Source organism: Schistocerca nitens, chromosome 4, assembly GCF_023898315.1.
Source record: "Schistocerca nitens isolate TAMUIC-IGC-003100 chromosome 4, iqSchNite1.1, whole genome shotgun sequence".
NCBI classification, from domain to species: domain Eukaryota; kingdom Metazoa; phylum Arthropoda; class Insecta; order Orthoptera; family Acrididae; genus Schistocerca; species Schistocerca nitens.
In genome coordinates this window covers 271,473,439-271,492,902 of record NC_064617.1, presented here as the reverse complement: position 1 = coordinate 271,492,902, position 19,464 = coordinate 271,473,439, and the positions used below count along the sequence as shown (strand labels likewise).

General features: G+C 46.8%; 14 non-coding genes across 14 annotated transcripts; 3 read left to right on the top strand and 11 right to left on the bottom strand.

Moving 5' to 3' along the window:
* Positions 1 to 130: 130 nt before the first annotated feature.
* Trnaw-cca (transfer RNA tryptophan (anticodon CCA)) lies at positions 131 to 202 on the bottom strand. The gene has a single exon. It is a non-coding gene; the product is annotated as a tRNA-Trp (tRNA).
* Positions 203 to 320: 118 nt separating this feature from the next.
* Positions 321 to 392, top strand: Trnaa-cgc (transfer RNA alanine (anticodon CGC)). The gene has a single exon. It is a non-coding gene; the product is annotated as a tRNA-Ala (tRNA).
* A 274-nt stretch (positions 393 to 666) lies between these two features.
* On the bottom strand, positions 667 to 738 carry Trnac-gca (transfer RNA cysteine (anticodon GCA)). Its single transcript has one exon. It is a non-coding gene; the product is annotated as a tRNA-Cys (tRNA).
* Positions 739 to 1,056: 318 nt separating this feature from the next.
* On the bottom strand, positions 1,057 to 1,128 carry Trnaw-cca (transfer RNA tryptophan (anticodon CCA)). The gene has a single exon. It is a non-coding gene; the product is annotated as a tRNA-Trp (tRNA).
* Positions 1,129 to 1,246: 118 nt separating this feature from the next.
* Positions 1,247 to 1,318, top strand: Trnaa-cgc (transfer RNA alanine (anticodon CGC)). Its single transcript has one exon. It is a non-coding gene; the product is annotated as a tRNA-Ala (tRNA).
* Positions 1,319 to 1,592: 274 nt separating this feature from the next.
* Positions 1,593 to 1,664, bottom strand: Trnac-gca (transfer RNA cysteine (anticodon GCA)). Its single transcript has one exon. It is a non-coding gene; the product is annotated as a tRNA-Cys (tRNA).
* A 983-nt stretch (positions 1,665 to 2,647) lies between these two features.
* Positions 2,648 to 2,719, bottom strand: Trnaw-cca (transfer RNA tryptophan (anticodon CCA)). The gene has a single exon. It is a non-coding gene; the product is annotated as a tRNA-Trp (tRNA).
* Positions 2,720 to 8,841: 6,122 nt separating this feature from the next.
* Trnac-gca (transfer RNA cysteine (anticodon GCA)) lies at positions 8,842 to 8,913 on the bottom strand. The gene has a single exon. It is a non-coding gene; the product is annotated as a tRNA-Cys (tRNA).
* Positions 8,914 to 9,231: 318 nt separating this feature from the next.
* Positions 9,232 to 9,303, bottom strand: Trnaw-cca (transfer RNA tryptophan (anticodon CCA)). Its single transcript has one exon. It is a non-coding gene; the product is annotated as a tRNA-Trp (tRNA).
* Positions 9,304 to 9,421: 118 nt separating this feature from the next.
* On the top strand, positions 9,422 to 9,493 carry Trnaa-cgc (transfer RNA alanine (anticodon CGC)). The gene has a single exon. It is a non-coding gene; the product is annotated as a tRNA-Ala (tRNA).
* A 274-nt stretch (positions 9,494 to 9,767) lies between these two features.
* Trnac-gca (transfer RNA cysteine (anticodon GCA)) lies at positions 9,768 to 9,839 on the bottom strand. Its single transcript has one exon. It is a non-coding gene; the product is annotated as a tRNA-Cys (tRNA).
* Positions 9,840 to 10,157: 318 nt separating this feature from the next.
* Trnaw-cca (transfer RNA tryptophan (anticodon CCA)) lies at positions 10,158 to 10,229 on the bottom strand. Its single transcript has one exon. It is a non-coding gene; the product is annotated as a tRNA-Trp (tRNA).
* Positions 10,230 to 16,362: 6,133 nt separating this feature from the next.
* Trnac-gca (transfer RNA cysteine (anticodon GCA)) lies at positions 16,363 to 16,434 on the bottom strand. Its single transcript has one exon. It is a non-coding gene; the product is annotated as a tRNA-Cys (tRNA).
* A 318-nt stretch (positions 16,435 to 16,752) lies between these two features.
* Trnaw-cca (transfer RNA tryptophan (anticodon CCA)) lies at positions 16,753 to 16,824 on the bottom strand. The gene has a single exon. It is a non-coding gene; the product is annotated as a tRNA-Trp (tRNA).
* Positions 16,825 to 19,464: the final 2,640 nt, after the last annotated feature.

Genomic DNA, 19,464 nt, shown 5'->3' with positions numbered 1-19,464 from the left:
ATGTCAGAACGCGAAAATTGCACTAGTAGCTTTTTTCAAGCAAGTTCTGTTCGTCCGTTCTCTGTAATCGTTTGGTATCTGATTAAACTGACATACTCGCCTATGGCTTTCGTAAACGAAAATTTCATTGTGACCCCGACGTGATTTGAACACGCAACCTTCTGATCTGGAGTCAGACGCGCTACCGTTGCGCCACGGAGTCGACGCTGCTTAGGTCTTGTAATGAATAGGTTCCTCGAACACTTACTGTACCGTTCAAACCTAAGAAATAATGACAGTAGGATCCACGAGAGACTCGTCGCAGATGTAGTTGCTCTGGCGGGGGTGTAACTCAGTGGTAGTGTGTCTGCTTCGCATGCAGAAAGTCCTGGGTTCAAATCCCAGCTCCTCCAATTTTTGTTTCTCCGTGCAGCAGTACATGAAAACTTTTGCCTATCACCATATTCTATAAAATTCAGTGTACAAGATTCTTCCCCCAAGCAAGTGGATTTCGTACAGTTCGACCGCATGGCGGGAGGACGATGACCTGCAAGAGCCTGGGCTGCGATCCCCCCATTGAAATGTTGCTCCAAAGCCTTCGGTATGGCGTGCGGAGTGCACCTGAAACATGTATTTGCAACTCACCGCGACAACCGTCATTTGTTTTTTCGAGATACTGAAAAATGAAGGGGGCACCCGGGATTGAACCGGGGACCTCTCGATCTGCAGTCGAATTCTCTACGACTGAGCTATACCCCCTTTCACGATCTTTCTATTCCCATAACTTAAGGAAAAATATTATACTCTGCCTGGCTAAAGACGTCTAATCGAGCAAAATATTGCGTAATCATTATCTCTCAGTTATATATTAGCGTTAAACGATATAAATATCAAAAATACTAGACACTTCGCGCCTGGAGAAAGTGCGAGTCGGCGCCTTCACCTTAATGTCAGAACGCGAAAATTGCACTAGTAGCTTTTTTCAAGCAAGTTCTGTTCGTCCGTTCTCTGTAATCGTTTGGTATCTGATTAAACTGACATACTCGCCTATGGCTTTCGTAAACGAAAATTTCATTGTGACCCCGATGTGATTTGAACACGCAACCTTCTGATCTGGAGTCAGACGCGCTACCGTTGCGCCACGGAGTCGACGCTGCTTAGCTCTTGTAATGAATAGGTTCCTCGAACACTTACTGTACCGTTCAAACCTAAGAAATAATGACAGTAGGATCCACGAGAGACTCGTCCCAGATGTAGTTGCTCTGGCGGGGGTGTAACTCAGTGGTAGAGTGTCTGCTTCGCATGCAGAAAGTCCTGGGTTCAAATCCCAGCTCCTCCAATTTTTGTTTCTCCGTGCAGCAGTACATGAAAACTTTTGCCTATCACCATATTCTATAAAATTCAGTGTACAAGATTCTTCCCCCAAGCAAGTGGATTTCGTACAGTTCGACCGCATGGCGGGAGGACGATGACCTGCAAGAGCCTGGGCTGCGATCCCCCCATTGAAATGTTGCTCCAAAGCCTTCGGTATGGCGTGCGGAGTGCACCTGAAACATGTATTTGCAACTCACCGCGACAACCGTCATTTGTTTTTTCGAGATACTGAAAAATGAAGGGGGCACCCGGGATTGAACCGGGGACCTCTCGATCTGCAGTCGAATGCTCTACGACTGAGCTATACCCCCTTTCACGATCTTTCTATTCCCATAACTTAAGGAAAAATATTATACTCTGCCTGGCTAAAGACGTCTAATCGAGCAAAATATTGCGTAATCATTATCTCTCAGTTATATACGAGGGCTATTCCGAAAGTAAGGTCCGATAGGTCGCGAAATGGAAACCACGGTAAAAATCAAAAATGTTTTATTTGCAACAGTTAGATACACCTTGCAGCTACTTATCTCCATAGTCGCCGACCCGACTTAGACGTGTATCGTAGCGTTGTACCAACTTTCCCATACCCTCACTATAGAAGGCAGCCGCCAGTGCTCTCCGCCAATTCTCTACGCTGGCCTACGGCTCGTTGTCTTGTGCCGAAATGTTGTCTTCATAACCAGCGGTTCATGTGACCAGAGCTGAAACTCAGAGGGAGACAATTACGGGCTGTATTGTGGGTACTCTCACATTTCCATTTGAAAACGATGCAGGAGCATCTTCATTGCCCCTGCAGAATGCGGCTGAGAATTGTCTTGAAGACGACACAGCACGACAGTTATGTAATGTTAGCTGCATAGCTTCAGGGGAAATTTCTCACCAGGCCCCCGTACTTGGCGGCAGACACTATTTTCTAGACATCTTTACGCACTCACTGCGAGCTCAGAAATGAGAAGAGCGACGTGATGCTAACTGGGGTTATACTAGAGACACTACCCAACACATCTGTGCAAAGCTTTATCGGATTTTCATAGTCGTTTCCATTTCGTGACCGATCGGACCTTACTTTCGGAATAGCCCTCGTATTAGCGATAAACGATATAAATATCAAAAATACTAGACACTTCGCGCCTGGAGAAAGTGCGAGTCGGCGCCTTCACCTTAATGTCAGAACGCGAAAATTGCACTAGTAGCTTTTTTCAAGCAAGTTCTGTTCGTCCGTTCTCTGTAATCGTTTGGTATCTGATTAAACTGACATACTCGCCTATGGCTTTCGTAAACGAAAATTTCATTGTGACCCCGACGTGATTTGAACACGCAACCTTCTGATCTGGAGTCAGACGCGCTACCGTTGCGCCACGGAGTCGACGCTGCTTAGGTCTTGTAATGAATAGGTTCCTCGAACACTTACTGTACCGTTCAAACCTAAGAAATAATGACAGTAGGATCCACGAGAGACTCGTCCCAGATGTAGTTGCTCTGGCGGGGGTGTAACTCAGTGGCATTCCGGCATTCGCTGTCGCCGCGGTCGGACGTGCTAGCTGGTTGCTCCGCGTCGTCGGTGTCGTTGCCAGTGTTTACTGTTTGCCGTTGTGTGTTTCCGTGTTCCGAGTGATTCACGTGCATTGTACCTTTTTTTTTTTTTTTTTTTTTTTTTTTTTTTTTTTTTTTTTTTGTGGTCGTCCTTTTCGTCAGCAACTTGCCGATCTTGTACGGGATTCGGGCTTGACCGGATTCCATACAGCCACAGCGCCATGTCTACCACCATCCGGAAAAACACCCTGGTTTTTGGCTTTGACAAGGATACCCGCCGAGTTCAACCGACCGCCCTCGAGATTCATGACTGGCTAACCGAGGTAATAGGCATCACTTCTGATTCTGTGCACACCACCCAGCTAGATTCTGATCGTTATTGCGTGTTTGTCAAGTTTCTCAGTCCAGTAGCAGTTGATCGACTTCTTGAAAAAATCGGCAAACAAGTCCCTTTTGTTCATCGCGACGGCACCACTAGTATGGTTAATGTAACACGTGCCGATACCTCGATTCAGACAGTTCGAGTACTTAACTTGCCCATAGAGATTGACAATGCTAAAATTAAAGATGCACTTTCTAAGTTTGGTGAGGTTAAAGAAATTGTCAACGAAAAGTGGTCGTCTCGCTACAAATTACAATGTTTCAATGGGATTAGATCTGTGGACATGGAAGTAAAAATGAACATTCCTTCTCACATCACGGTTGATGGTTATAAGGCTCACATTATATATTCTGGTCAAGCCCCCACCTGCCATATCTGCAATGAACTAGGCCATCTTCGCCAGGACTGCCCCCGCCGAGTTTTTGTCTTAAAAAATAATCTCCAGCCGCGGCGTAGATTAACACTTAACGAGGTAATGGCAGTGGATACTTCTGGTTCTTCTGCACACCCTGATGTTGATGCTCCCCAAGCAATTACCTCCGAGACCCCGCCCATAAACGCTGATGCGTTTCCACCACTCGTAGGACGGCAAACTGCTGCGCCGGTTTGTCTTGAAAGTGAATCTCAGCAAAAGAAAAGGCCGCTGGAACGTAGTGATGAGCATTCAGATGAGGAAGTATCTCACACGACTCCTGCAGCCCGGAAACCAAAACCATCAATCGCGGAGGATTTAGTACCACATGATGTTATGCGGGTCGATTTTGAAGCCAATGCGGATGGACTTGAGGGGATGTCGAATTCTGAGACGCCGGGTCATGAACAGGAACCTCCAATTATGAGTGCCGCGCCCGAAGGACAACAGCCGCTACAACGCGCACACAGTGAGGAAGTGTTGTGTCAACAACGCGCTACAGCTGACGCCCGACAACAAGTTCCGGGCGGAAGTAAACAAGTGAGAGTGTTTACCAACCCGCCAGCTGCCGGCGGCAGTGCTGTGACAACGACACGACCGCGTCTCAAAGAATCCACAAAAACTTCGGGATCTCAAAACGCCCCACGACGAAGGCTCAATACACAGCCAAATCTCTCAGCTTCTCGCAACAAGGGAAATTCCACTTCCTCGCAGGCGGATGTAGTACCCCGAAATATTAGTTATGAAATTGTGAGGGAACGATCCGGTGATGACAACAGCCAAGAACTCGGCGAAGCCCACCCTCCACAGCAGTAATTCCGTTGGTACAAGGTTTGTTCCATGCTGTCACCTAAGGTTACAAAGCTTCTTCGTGTTTTTTCTGTCCTTTTATCCGGTTATGGTTCACAGCATTCATTGTGTCGTTTTTGCTACAACCGGCCTATGATTCGTAGTGTATCACTTGTTATAGTTTTTATTTCGCTTCCTGATCCAATAATCCTCTTATGGCTGCCCACATTATACCTTTTTTTTTTTTTTTTTTTTTTTTAATTCTGCAGCCGGCACTCTTGAGCTCGATGCAATTGTTTTGTTGTACTTTTACATCTCATTACCTATATGCTACAGGCCTATACTATCACCTCCCTTAATATCAATAGGATTACGTCAGAGTTAAAATTTGCTTTATTAAAAGAATTTTTGTTTGACTCTGGTACAGATATTGCCCTTTTACAAGAGGTTGCTACACGGCAAATTAACATTCCCGGCTATGTTGCAATAATCAATTTCGCTCCTGAATTCAGTGCTGGCACAGCGATTTTAGTCAGGGAAGGAATACCTCTAACCGATGTTGAAAAGTTAGACTCTGGACGGGGCATAGGCGTGAATATCATGGGCGTCAGTGTAATCAATCTGTATGCACCATCTGGAAGTACACGGCGCGCTGACAGATCGAAGTTTTTTAAGGAGGATATCATTTACTTATTGCGGAGAGACTCTCCAAACTTGATCATTGCAGGCGATTTTAATTGTGTATTGCACCATAAAGATCAATCCCCCAATTTTAATTATTCCCCTGAATTAAACTTTCTTGTCTCCCAAATGAAACTGAGGGACGCATGGGAAGTTAAGTATCCCACGCTTGTGAAATACACGCACATTTCACATAATTCCAGTAGCAGGATTGATAGAATCTATATGTCAAGTCACATAGTGAGGAATTTGCTACAAGTGGAAATCACTCCAGTCAGCTTCTCTGATCACTGTAGTGTGAGTGCCTGCATAAACTTAGACCGGCAACCAACTCACTGGTTTAGGAATCAGTGGAGCATGAATGTCGGCCTTTTCACAGCCGACGAGCTCGAGGTCGAATTAAAGACAGCTTGGGAATTTTGCTTGCGCTCTGTACACAACTTTCCGAGTGTTTTGGAGTGGTGGACCCGCAAGGCGAAGCCCAAATTACGAAAAGTAATTATATCTTATAGTATAGAGAGATCTCGGGCAGTTCACCGTACAATGGAATTTTACTACATGGTCTTAAGGGATTTGTATGATCAGGCTGATGGCTCAGACAGGCGCTTGTCCGACATCAAGAAAATTAAAGCGACATTATTAAGCTTAAAGAGAAAACAACTGGAGGGTCTTAAACTTAAGTCAAAAGCCAGATCTGTTAGCGAGGACGAAACGGCTGCGTTATATCATCTGATTAAACATCGCAAGAACCGACGACGGATATTCATGGACGAACTTAGATTAGAAAACGGTACTGTCCTCACTGTGCAAAACGAGATAATCAGAGAAATCCACAGGTATTACAGTGCCCTGTATGAGGCAGAAGCAACGCAAGAGGACGATTTGGATGAGTTATTTGCGTTTACAACCTCCACAATTACGGCCGACGACAACGCCGGCTTATTGTCGGCTTTTAGTCCAGATGAAGTCCTTGAAATAATTCGCTGCTCCCCTAAAAGTAAATCGCCGGGCCCTGATGGCCTTCCGGTCGAATTCTATCAACGATATTGGAGTATCATAGGTGATAAGTTGACACAAGCCGTTAACGACGTACTGCGGGGAAAGTTTGTACCATCAGAACTTAAAGAATGTAAAATCGTGTTGATTCCTAAAAATAAGGGAGGTAAAAAGATTAATAACTTCCGGCCGATTTCTCTTCTTAATTCAGATTATAAGATTATTGCAAGAGCTTTAAACAATCGAATGATGCCGTTGACCACAAACCTAATTGGGCAACAGCAAACTTGTGCTTATAGGCGATCAATATTTCAGACTATAGCACAATATAGAGATATCGTCGCTCTGTCGTCTGCCAGCACCATTAATTGCGGCCTCCTTTTTGTTGACTTTTATAAAGCGTTTGATAGTGTCAGCCATAAATACCTCTTCGAAACGATGCGGAGGATGGGCTTCGGGTGTGACTCCATCGCTGTCGTGCGCAATATGATCACTGGTCTGGCCGCCACGATCTCCGTCAACTGCCAGCTCACAAGACCAATTACCATCGCAAGGGGTGTCCCCCAAGGAAGCCCCCTTTCCATGTTGCTCTTTGTCATCTCCCTAGAACCATTGCTGCGGCTAGTACAAGAGCACATGACGGGCATAACGATCGCCGGGAAGAAAACTGCAGTTGGGGCATATGCTGATGATGTCGGCATCGTCGTGAGGAACAGGGATGATGTGATTCAACTGGAGGCAGACCTCAGAAGCTATTGTTCCGCTTCTGGCGCAAAAATGAATGACACTAAAAGCAAATTTCTACGTATAAGGGGACTTGACGATGTCGGCCTAGAATGGGCTACCCCTGTTACGGAACACAAATCTCTTGGGACGATACTGACGGTCCCTCCACAAAGGATGATAACGGCAAATTGGCGGGATGTCTCGTTCAAAGTCAAGGGTGCTTTAACAGATAACGTTTACCGCAGTATGGACCAAATTCAGAGGGTTAAATTTATAAATACATGTATCCTGTCGCGAGCATATTATGTGGCACAGGTCTTTCCAATCCCCACTGTCATAGCCAAACAGATAATGAGCAAGTTGACCAATTTTCTGTGGCGGGGGGAAATATTTCGAGTTGACGTGAAGACTGTGACCCTCGACCCTCTGCATGGCGGTATGGGTCTGACCGATCTGAACGCCAAAGCAATGGCTTTGTACATTAAACGGATGACATCCTTAATCCAAAACTACTCTGACACCCTTACGGCAAAGTTGTTTGAGGCAGTCGCGCCGAAAAGCGTAGAACCGCCGATCAATGTGCAGACGATCGACTACCAGCTCTCCCACATCCGCACATATTATCTGGAAAAGAGCTACTTGCGGGAGGTCCTTCTCCAACATCGACCCTTAACTGCCAAGGACATTCTGGAGCACAGGAAACAGTATGAGGGCAAGAACAAAATCGAACAAAAGCACACTGGAGTCAATTGGGATGTCCTGTGGGCGAACATCAGCAGCAGTGTACTTCCGTCCCTGGTCAGGTCGACATGGTACAAAACGGTTAACAACATTATCAGCACAAATGAGCGCCTGCATGCGATTGGGCTAAGCGACACAGCCCATTGTCCAGATTGTCACCAAGTGGATACTGTTCCCCACAGATATACTTGCAGTCACCGCATGCGCAATTGGCAATGGGTTCGTCAAAAGGTCGCCCTTATAACTAGGACTTCTGAAAATAACATTGACACGAAATTACTGCACAGACCAGACGTCAAATATTTTCCGCCAACTAAAAATAATGCCGTCATGTGGCTGTTGGGCCAATATACAAGTCATGTCTTCAATCGGCTGACGGGCGAAGATTACAGCGAGTTTCAGTTACACATGGAAACGGAATATATTAAAATTAGAAACTACGCGGATCACCGTCGCAAGTACGGTAATATGCTTCATATTGCATTCAATAGAACAGGTATTGGATAGCTGTTCGAGCTCTACAACCTTCACCCGTTCATGTATCAACCGAATGCTCTGGCTCCAATCCCATATTGATGCTTTCCCCCCCAAAAAAAAAAAATAAAAATAAAAATAAAAAATTAAAAATAAATAAATAAATAAAAAAACTCAATGTTCCTTTCCCATCAATGTGAGTGATGACGGGTATGAGGGCGGCACCGTGGCCAGGCCTCGGACTAACTGACCCCTGCCCTCCTTGCCGCCATCTGCCTGCCCCGCTCGCTATACTATTTAAAAAAAATGGTAGAGCACTATAAAAAAAAAGAAAAAAAAATGGATAAGGCGTCGGACTTCGGATCCGAAGATTGCAGGTTCGTATCCTGTCACGGTCGAGTAAAAAAAAAAAAAAAAAAAAATTGGTAGAGTGTCTGCTTCGCATGCAGAAAGTCCTGGGTTCAAATCCCAGCTCCTCCAATTTTTGTTTCTCCGTGCAGCAGTACATGAAAACTTTTGCCTATCACCATATTCTATAAAATTCAGTGTACAAGATTCTTCCCCCAAGCAAGTGGATTTCGTACAGTTTGACCGCATGGCGGGAGGACGATGACCTGCAAGAGCCTGGGCTGCGATCCCCCCATTGAAATGTTGCTCCAAAGCCTTCGGTATGGCGTGCGGAGTGCACCTGAAACATGTATTTGCAACTCACCGCGACAACCGTCATTTGTTTTTTCGAGATACTGAAAAATGAAGGGGGCACCCGGGATTGAACCGGGGACCTCTCGATCTGCAGTCGAATGCTCTACGACTAAGCTATACCCCCTTTCACGATCTTTCTATTCCCATAACTTAAGGAAAAATATTATACTCTGCCTGGCTAAAGACGTCTAATCGAGCAAAATATTGCGTAATCATTATCTCTCAGTTATATATTAGCGTTAAACGATATAAATATCAAAAATACTAGACACTTCGCGCCTGGAGAAAGTGCGAGTCGGCGCCTTCACCTTAATGTCAGAACGCGAAAATTGCACTAGTAGCTTTTTTCAAGCAAGTTCTGTTCGTCCGTTCTCTGTAATCGTTTGGTATCTGATTAAACTGACATACTCGCCTATGGCTTTCGTAAACGAAAATTTCATTGTGACCCCGACGTGATTTGAACACGCAACCTTCTGATCTGGAGTCAGACGCGCTACCGTTGCGCCACGGAGTCGACGCTGCTTAGCTCTTGTAATGAATAGGTTCCTCGAACACTTACTGTACCGTTCAAACCTAAGAAATAATGACAGCAGGATCCACGAGAGACTCGTCCCAGATGTAGTTGCTCTGGCGGGGGTGTAACTCAGTGGTAGAGTGTCTGCTTCGCATGCAGAAAGTCCTGGGTTCAAATCCCAGCTCCTCCAATTTTTGTTTCTCCGTGCAGCAGTACATGAAAACTTTTGCCTATCACCATATTCTATAAAATTCAGTGTACAAGATTCTTCCCCCAAGCAAGTGGATTTCGTACAGTTCGACCGCATGGCGGGAGGACGATGACCTGCAAGAGCCTGGGCTGCGATCCCCCCATTGAAATGTTGCTCCAAAGCCTTCGGTATGGCGTGCGGAGTGCACCTGAAACATGTATTTGCAACTCACCGCGACAACCGTCATTTGTTTTTTCGAGATACTGAAAAATGAAGGGGGCACCCGGGATTGAACCGGGGACCTCTCGATCTGCAGTCGAATGCTCTACGACTGAGCTATACCCCCTTTCACGATCTTTCTATTCCCATAACTTAAGGAAAAATATTATACTCTGCCTGGCTAAAGACGTCTAATCGAGCAAAATATTGCGTAATCATTATCTCTCAGTTATATATTAGCGTTAAACGATATAAATATCAAAAATACTAGACACTTCGCGCCTGGAGAAAGTGCGAGTCGGCGCCTTCACCTTAATGTCAGAACGCGAAAATTGCACTAGTAGCTTTTTTCAAGCAAGTTCTGTTCGTCCGTTCTCTGTAATCGTTTGGTATCTGATTAAACTGAGATACTCGCCTATGGCTTTCGTAAACGAAAATTTCATTGTGACCCCGACGTGATTTGAACACGCAACCTTCTGATCTGGAGTCAGACGCGCTACCGTTGCGCCACGGAGTCGACGCTGCTTAGGTCTTGTAATGAATAGGTTCCTCGAACACTTACTGTACCGTTCAAACCTAAGAAATAATGACAGTAGGATCCACGAGAGACTCGTCCCAGATGTAGTTGCTCTGGCGGGGGTGTAACTCAGTGGTAGTTCCGCTTTAGACGCCGTGCAGTGTGGACGTGCCTAGTCTTCCGCTCCGCCGTAGCGTTACGTATAGTGGACTATCTTCTTTGTTTACGTGTTGTGTTGCAACGTCTGTGAGTGTTTTTCCGTCGTTGTTTCGTACCTTGTGTTACTTTCTGTCTTTCTTTCAGTGTGTTTTGTGTAGCGGTTTCGACCGCATAGTTTGAAAATGTCGTCCCAGGTTATTCCTCGTCAGGCTACAGTTAGTTTTACTTTTGACAAGTCAACCCGCCATGTGCAACCTAGTTCCCTTGAGATCCATGACTGGTTGGTCGATAGCTTTGGTGTTCATTCGGATCAGGTGCACACTGCTTATTTTGATACCGAACTGTATGTTTTCTTTGTTAAGTTTATGGACCCACTTCAGGTTGATAAAATTCTTTCTAAATATGGTCATCAAGTTCTCTTTCGGCATCGGGATAATTCTGTAAGTACCGTGCTGCTTTCCAATGCTTCCATTACGTACACCAGTGTTCGTGTTTACAACCTTCCACCGGAGGTGGATAATGTCTATCTTAAGGAAGGTCTACAAAAGTATGGTGATGTAAAGAGCATTCGCCTTGAACGCTGGTCAAGCCAACATCGCCTGCAATGTTACAGTGGTATTCGTTCAGTCGAAATGCACGTTAAGCAGAATATTCCGTCTCACCTGCAGATCGGTGGATATCGTGTCCATGTAACATATAGTGGTCAGGTTGGCACCTGTTTTTTGTGCAATGAAAGTGGTCACGTGCGTACCGACTGTCCGCGGAGGGTATTTGTTTTAAAAAATTCTCTCGAACAGCGTCGCAAGTTAACGGTCGCCGACCTCGTTGCAGGTGGTTCTGCTCTTGGTGTAGCACAGTCCACTGGTAGTAGCGCCCCGCCACAGGTTTTGCGCACCCCTGACACAGAATTTCCTCCTTTGCGTGCTAAATCTGATGTTGTTCCGTCTGTCCCTCAGGTGGGTGTGCCACTTTTGAATAATAAGAGGCGTCGCCCACACGATGGCAATAGTACGGATGAGGATCTCCCTGAGATGCCCCAGTCCGAGCGACCGGCATCCTCCGAGCCATTGTGTACTGTAGCTGCTCCCTGCCCTCCTGAGGTAGCGGTTCCGGTGGCGGCTGCTGACGCCCCTCCGGCCTCCGACGCAGCGTCTCTCGAGTCGGATTGTCGGTCGGGCCTGTTGGCGCCGTCTTCCGAACCGACTTCGTTGTCACAACAAGTGGAGCCGCGACAACTTCCTGCTTCGCTGCCCCATACCTCTGCCAGCGGTGCTGCTCCGCTTCCTTCCAACTTTGCGGCCTCGGACCTTCCTGCTCACGTTTCGCCTCCGTGCAGTCCATGTTTGCCGGATGCTAGTGTCGGTGTTGACCATTCCGTTTTGTCGGATGTTTCCCCCGCGACCCCGGATCCCGCATGTGGACCGGCGCGGGTGGTGTCGGATACAGAACTTGACCCTCCTACGTCACCGGCGGCTGAAGCTTCCTTGCCCGTCAGCCGACGCAAGTTACGCGTTCAGCCGAACGTTAATGCTGTTCGTAAAAAACCGAAGCGTAAGGGATCCGCGGATCGGGGTAGCAGTCCCCCTCCCTCGGATGCCTCCGTCTCCCCTGCTATGGACTGTGACGCTGGTGCGTCGCTGTAGGTGATTTCCTCTCTCACTTTCTCTCTATGGTTCAAGCATACACCTTTCTTACCTTAAATGTTAACCGTATTGAGTCCGACGTTCGCATTGCCTCTTTGCGGCAGTTTATTTACGACGCCTGTGCGGACGTAGTGTTTTTGCAGGAAGTGTTGTTTTCTGATCTCTCTCTACCTGGATTTCAAACTGTTTTTAATGTCGCGCCGGAATATTCAACAGGAACTGCTCTTTTCTTTCGAGAGGGCATTCCTATTACTGACATTGAATTCCTTGACTCTGGCCGTGGGATTGGTTGTCGTCTTTTTGATCTCCGCCTCGTTGTTTTGTATGCCCCCTCTGGTTCGGGTCACACTGTGACTCGATCGCGCTTTTATAAGGAAGAGCTTATTTATCTTTTGCGCCAGAGTCCTCGGAGTCTCCTGCTCGGAGGCGATTTTAATTGTGTTTTACGCCCTGAAGACCAGTCTCCCAATTTTAATTATTGCCGCGATTTACATGACTTAGTTCGTACGATGCATCTGCGTGACGTTTGGGAACACAAATATCCCACCCTGGTGAAATATACGTTTTTTACCGCGTCCTCATGCAGTAGACTCGACAGATTCTACTTCTCTGAATTTTTATGTGATAAAATTCTTTCTGTCGACGTTATTCCTACTAGTTTTTCTGACCATTGTGCTTTTACTGCAACTATAAATCTTAGTCACCAACCTGCAAAACTTTATCGTTCCCAGTGGATGTTAAATGTTTCCCACCTTGCCGACAGTGCTATAGATGATGTTATAAGTGCCGTGTGGGAGCGATGTCTTCGCTCTGTCCCGCGTTACCCCTCCTTGCTGATATGGTGGACTGCGTTTGCCAAGCCCAAGATTCGTCAGACTTTGATTTTTTACTGTGCTGCAAGGGCGCGTGATTTTAAGAACACGTATGAATATTACTACTCTGTCCTGCGTGAACTATATGATGCGGCGGGTACCTCTCCTCTGCGGATCCATGATGTTCGTCGTATTAAAGCCAAACTCTTAAGCCTTAAACGACGGCAGATGGATGGTCTGCGAGTTAAGTCGAAACCTCACTCTCTTGTTGAAGGTGAACTGACATCCTTGTACCACCTGCTACGGCATCAGACTCGTCGTCGTCGCTCCTTCATCTCTTCTCTTACGGTGGATGATGGACGGCAGCTTATTGCACAGGAGGAAATGGTTCGTGCTCTCCATCAGTATTACGCTAGTCTCTATTCTGCCGATGATTCTGGTGAGTCTCTTTCGGATGATGTCCTTGGGGATCTAACTGCGACGATCGCGCCTGACGCGAACGGCGAATTTCTCCGGGAGTTCCAGGTAGATGATGTTTTCGATTTTATTGCTCGCTCTCCGTCCAGTAAATCGCCGGGTCCAGACGGCCTGCCTAAAGAATTTTATCTCCGTTTTTGGCCTCTTTTGGGTGGCATTTTTACGCAGATTTTAAATGAGATTGTCAGGGGGATGGATGTGCCTGCCGATTTTAAAGTAGGGAAAATTGTTTTAATTCCGAAGTCCTCTGGTCGTTTATCTGCTGCCAATCTTCGTCCGCTCACATTGCTGAACTTTGACTACAAGACAGCTGCTAGAGCGCTCAATAGCCGGTTGTCTTCTCTGCTTCGGGGTGTGATTGGTGCACATCAATGTTGTTTTCATGATAGATCTATTCTGACCCCAGTAGCCGAATATCGGGATGTTATCTCGGTTGCGGCGGTTACAAACGTACATTGTGCCTTTGCTTTCCTTGATTTTTATAAGGCTTTTGATCACGTCAGTCATGTGTTTTTAGATCGTGTTTTAGGTACAATAGGTTTTCACGCTTCCTCACGTGGTGTTCTTGGCAATTTGTATAGGGGAATAACTGCTCGGGTGTCAGTCAATGGGCAGCTGACGCCTCCCATTGCTATCCGCCGCGGGGTGCCTCAGGGTAGTCCGCTCTCTATGTCTTTATTCGTATTGTCCCTGGAACCGCTGCTTCGGACTATTGTTCTCAAGCTTCATGGTATGACCCCCTCTGGTGGAAAGCTCAGTGTTAAGGCATATGCGGATGATGTCGTTGTTCTCCTCCGTCAACGTGATGATATCCCGTTGTTGAAAGGGGCAGTTGATGCATACTGTCGTGTCTCTGGAGCGCGGCTCAATCAGGGTAAATGTAAGTTCCTTGATATTCGGGGATTTCGCGATGCTGATGTCCCTTGGGCCACTTTTGTCGATCGCCATACGTCCTTGGGGATTATCATTGATCGATGTCCTCTAAAAATGGCGGCTCTTAATTGGAAATCTGTCACCGAGAAGATACAGGGGGCTCTGATGGTCCATGAGCAGCGCTCTGCTACCATTTTGCAAAAAGTCAGAATCTTAGACACCTACGTTCTATGTAAAGCTTATTATGTTGCTCAGCTGTTCCCACTTCCCATGATGGTGGCGAAAAGGTTGCGCCAATTGTCTAGCAGGTTTATATGGAAGGGCCATCTATTCAAGTTACGTTACGAGGTTATGACGAAACCGCGTATTTCCGGAGGCTTGGGCCCCTCTGACATTACTCGCAAGGCGTCTGCTTTGTACGTCCGCCGTACGACTCTAATTGTTACGCAAGAGGTGACTTCAATTACATCCAGGCTTTTTACCGTTGTGCGTCCGGAGAGCCTTGCTCCACCTGTCGATGTCGGTCGCCTCAATTTTCAGTTGAAACACATCCGGGAATTTTACATTGCGGTGAGTTACCTCGGTGACGTCTTCTTGCGACGACCGGTGCCAACGACCAAGGGCTTGATTGCCCGCTGGGAGGGGCTGGCCGGTCCCAATCCAATAGAACTGGCGTCTCCATCCGTGTCCTGGAGAAACGTCTGGAAGAATGTTAGTCTGCCGATCCACTCTATGGCTGTGGCGTCCACATGGTATAGGGTAATAAATAATTTGGTCCCCACCAATGTACGTCTGCACCGTATTGGTCTTTCTGACACGGACAACTGTACTCGGTGTGGTCTCCTGGATACCCTTGAGCATCGATTCACCTGCTGTGGGCACCTTGCTAATTGGCGTTGGCTCAGGAAACAACTTGCTTTTGTCACTAGGTCTGCTGAAGCCGCTTATACTATTGACATCATCGTCCGGCCCGATTCTTCCTTTTTTCCGCGAACGAAGCTCAATACCGTCATGTGGTTGATTGGCCATTTCGTACATTTTGTCAACAGTTGTCATGAAGAGGATGGACACCTAGCGTTTCGGCAGTACATGCTTACTGCTTATTGGCAGCGCTTGCGATTGCCAGGCCTCCGTGATGATTTTGCAAACATGCTTAGCCTGACATTTGAAAGAGAGGGTGTTGGCTAAAGTCACCTGTGTGAGCCGTTTTCTTTTACACTGTTTCTGGATTTGCCGCCTTTATGTATGTTTCTTCTCTATACCAGGACTGAGATTTTCGTGGACCTTTAGGGCGCACAAGAAAAACGAACGAGAGACCAAGAACCAAGACAGTAGGGGATAGTACGACGCCCTTGCACAGGTGACATTCGGAAACAGGACGGTGGAGTCATCGTGGCCAGGCCTCAGACTTCGACCCCTGCCCACTTTGCTTCCGCAGGCCTGAATTTCGCTGTCACCTCTAACTTTTCCACAATGAAAACAATAAACTAAGAAAAAGAAACAAGAGGTAAATCGAAGAGAACAAGGAAGAAAAAAAAAAAATAGCTCAGTTGGGAGAGCGTTAGACTGAAGATCTAAAGGTCCCTGGTTCGATCCCGGGTTTCGGCATGCATTCGTTTTGAAGCTGAAAAAAAAAAAAAAAAGTGGTAGAGCACTGGTCTCGTAAACCAGGGGTCGTGAGTTCGAACCTCACAGAAGGCATTCATTTTTTTAACCTTCCTGCAAGGAGCGGAGCTATCTCGAGCAAAAAAAAAAATATAGCTCAGTTGGGAGAGCGTTAGACTGAAGATCTAAAGGTCCCTGGTTCGTTTTTATTTTTTTTAAAAAAAAAAAAAAAGTGGTAGAGTGTCTGCTTCGCATGCAGAAAGTCCTGGGTTCAAATCCCAGCTCCTCCAATTTTTGTTTCTCCGTGCAGCAGTACATGAAAACTTTTGCCTATCACCATATTCTATAAAATTCAGTGTACAAGATTCTTCCCCCAAGCAAGTGGATTTCGTACAGTTCGACCGCATGGCGGGAGGACGATGACCTGCAAGAGCCTGGGCTGCGATCCCCCCATTGAAATGTTGCTCCAAAGCCTTCGGTATGGCGTGCGGAGTGCACCTGAAACATGTATTTGCAACTCACCGCGACAACCGTCATTTGTTTTTTCGAGATACTGAAAAATGAAGGGGGCACCCGGGATTGAACCGGGGACCTCTCGATCTGCAGTCGAATGCTCTACGACTGAGCTATACCCCCTTTCACGATCTTTCTATTCCCATAACTTAAGGAAAAATATTATACTCTGCCTGGCTAAAGACGTCTAATCGAGCAAAATATTGCGTAATCATTATCTCTCAGTTATATATTAGCGTTAAACGATATAAATATCAAAAATACTAGACACTTCGCGCCTGGAGAAAGTGCGAGTCGGCGCCTTCACCTTAATGTCAGAACGCGAAAATTGCACTAGTAGCTTTTTTCAAGCAAGTTCTGTTCGTCCGTTCTCTGTAATCGTTTGGTATCTGATTAAACTGACATACTCGCCTATGGCTTTCGTAAACGAAAATTTCATTGTGACCCCGACGTGATTTGAACACGCAACCTTCTGATCTGGAGTCAGACGCGCTACCGTTGCGCCACGGAGTCGACGCTGCTTAGCTCTTGTAATGAATAGGTTCCTCGAACACTTACTGTACCGTTCAAACCTAAGAAATAATGACAGTAGGATCCACGAGAGACTCGTCCCAGATGTAGTTGCTCTGGCGGGGGTGTAACTCAGTGGCAGTCGCGCTTGCGACACCGTGCAGGTCGGACGTATCAGTGCTCCGCTCCGCCGCGTGTTCACAAGGCGGGTTTCCCACTCATATTTCTTTTTTGCGAGTGTTGTGTTATTCTGCAGTTTATATCGTTTTCCATTTGTATTTTTGTTGCGGTCTTATTGTAGCGGGTTAACCGCTCGCTATCTGCTGCAATGTCCAGGTTATTTCCGCGAAAATGTACACTCCGTTTTGATTTCGACAAGTCCACCCGATATGTGCAACCGATTTCACTGGAGATACATGACTGGATCGTTGATGTTATTGGGATTACATCTGACCAAGTGCACACCGCCTATTATGATACCGAGCAGTATTGTTTTTTTGTTAAATTGCTGAATCCTGTATTACTGGAGAAGATCATGACGAAGCACGGAGGAAGTGCTCTTTTCCGACACCGGGACGACTCTGTAAGTACAGTGCTCATTTCCAATGCCGATGTAGACTACACGAACGTGCGTATTTTTAACTTACCCCCTGAAGTCGAAAATTGTTATCTGAAGGAGGTACTGTCCAAATTCGGTGACGTTAAGCAGATTCGAAATGAACGGTGGTCAAGTCAACATAGGTTGCAATGTTACAGTGGCGTTCGATCTGTAGAAATGCATGTAAAGCAGAATATTCCATCCCATATACTTGTTTGTGACTATAGGGCTCACGTTACTTACATTGGCCAAACTCCGACCTGTCATATCTGTAATGAGAGTGGTCACTTGCGTCAAGACTGCCCCAGGCGCATGTTTGTGTTAAAGAATTCCCTCCAGCAGCGTAAAAGGCTTACTTTGGCGGATGTAGTTGCGGCCAAGCCGATGACAGAGATTGGGATCCCTAGTTCTGAAATGCCTTCGGAACAGCATCAAGAATTTCGCTCTGATGAGTTTCCGGTTCTGGTTCAGAGAGAAAAAGGTGCGTTGCCCCCTGCAAAACTCGATGCCGCGACCAATAAGAGGCGCAGAACTTGTGAAAGCAGTGGTTCTGATAACGACACCTCTAGTGCGCATGAGACCGCGAAAAAGGACGATCGGGAATCCGGATCGGAAACGAAAGCTCCAATCGGTGAGGCTATTGTGGACGCTTCTCCTCCCACAATTTCAAGTGCCGCTACTTCCGTGGAAGTTAAGCAGTTACCGCTGGCTAGTGCCTTAGAACTTCCGCGACGGCCAACTCCGACCGACCAACCTGTACGTGTTGCTCACATCCCTGCAGGAAGTACACACACAGAGGCCTGTGATGGTGGTACACAAACATCTCTGAGCGCCGACGGTACACATCACGTGGCAGCCGCTTCGGTTCAGGACTCACAACAAGGGGAATGTCAACAACTCCAGGAAATAATACAAACACAGCTGTCCGGGTCTGTCGATGACAACAAACAGCTGCGGGCAGAGAATGTTGCCAAACAGGCTGATAGTGCGAGTGATAGTTCAGCTGCTCGCTCGCCGGCGGTATCGCCGCGTGCGATCCCTTCGCGGGATGTGCCGGGAGAGCAGATTGACATCACCCACGACCCTCCCACGCCGCCGGCTGCGGAGGTGCTCCACAGTGTCCGCCCCAGGATCAGAGTGCAACCTAATGTAAATGCTGTGCGTAAAAAGAGTAAGAACAAAGACGCAAGAATACAACTCAGTGACGTCACAGACTCGACTTTCCCGGCCACAAATATGGAATGGCATGAAGATGTGGCCCTTTAAAGACATTTGCTCCTTCCGCCTCTACAACGTACTGCCATTATGTCGCAGGCCTATACGATCACGACATTAAATATTAATAAAATCCGGTCAGCCGGCCGCGGTGGTCTAGCGGTTCTGGCGCTGCAGTCCGGAACCGCGGGACTGCTACGGTCGCAGGTTCGAATCCTGCCTCGGGCATGGGTGTGTGTGATGTCCTTAGGTTAGTTAGGTTTAAGTAGTTCTAAGTTCTAGGGGACTTATGACCTAAGATGTTGAGTCCCATAGTGCTCAGAGCCAACAACAACAAAATCCGGTCGGAGGTGAAACTGAGTGCCTTAAAACAATATCTCTATGAGTCGGGAACAGATATCGCTCTTTTGCAGGAGGTGGCCATGCCACATTTAACTCTTCCTGGTTTTGTTGCTATTACTAATTTTTCCCCCGACTCGAACGTGGGGACTGCCATCTTACTTAGAGAAGGCATTCCCGCCACTCAGATTGACAAGTTAGATTCGGGTAGAGGTGTGGGTGTCACCGTTTTTGGCATCACCATCATTAACTTGTACGCGCCTTCTGGTAGTACCTATAGAGCGGAACGAGCAAATTTTTTTAGGGAACATATCATCTATTTGTTACGGAAAAATCCCGAACGTGTTATCATTGGAGGTGATTTTAATTGTGTTTTATCCCAGAAAGATCAGTCCCCGAATTTTAATTATTCGCCTGAATTAAAGCGTCTCGTGACCGACCTCACACTGAAAGACGCGTGGGAAATTAGGTACCCGACCTTGGTACGATTC